The following is a 441-nucleotide window of genomic DNA, read 5'->3' as shown; positions in this document are numbered from 1 at the left end:
CCTCTAATTGGGGACTTTAGCAAAGCTGAGTCACAATCTGAAAAGGTTCACCCAGTTATGTGTCTGTGGAATTTATGTATCCAGTGGTAATACTGGAAAACAAAATGCTTAGGGCCACGGCCAAGACTCAATAAGTAGCTGTGTTCAAGAATCAACATACTAAACTAGGAGAGTCAATAACACTATCTGAATTCTGAGTTCCTATGGATGCCAACCATTCTGAATTCCAAAGGATAAAGTGAGATGCCAAAACTATTCAGAGGCAAAAAGCTACAAGCCCCGCTCATCTAATAAGAATCTGAGCTTCACTTAAAACTCTGAGATATTATTGTGATGAGCGGATATTTTATACGCTTTTTGGGGGTAATTTCATGTAGATTTTAGTATGTTTTAATTAATTTTTAGTAGAATATTATTAGTTTTTAGGCAAAAATCATATTT

The sequence above is a fragment of the Arachis duranensis genome, chromosome 2 (genome assembly GCF_000817695.3).
Source record: "Arachis duranensis cultivar V14167 chromosome 2, aradu.V14167.gnm2.J7QH, whole genome shotgun sequence".
NCBI lineage: Eukaryota > Viridiplantae > Streptophyta > Magnoliopsida > Fabales > Fabaceae > Arachis > Arachis duranensis.
This window is presented reverse-complemented; position numbering follows the sequence as displayed.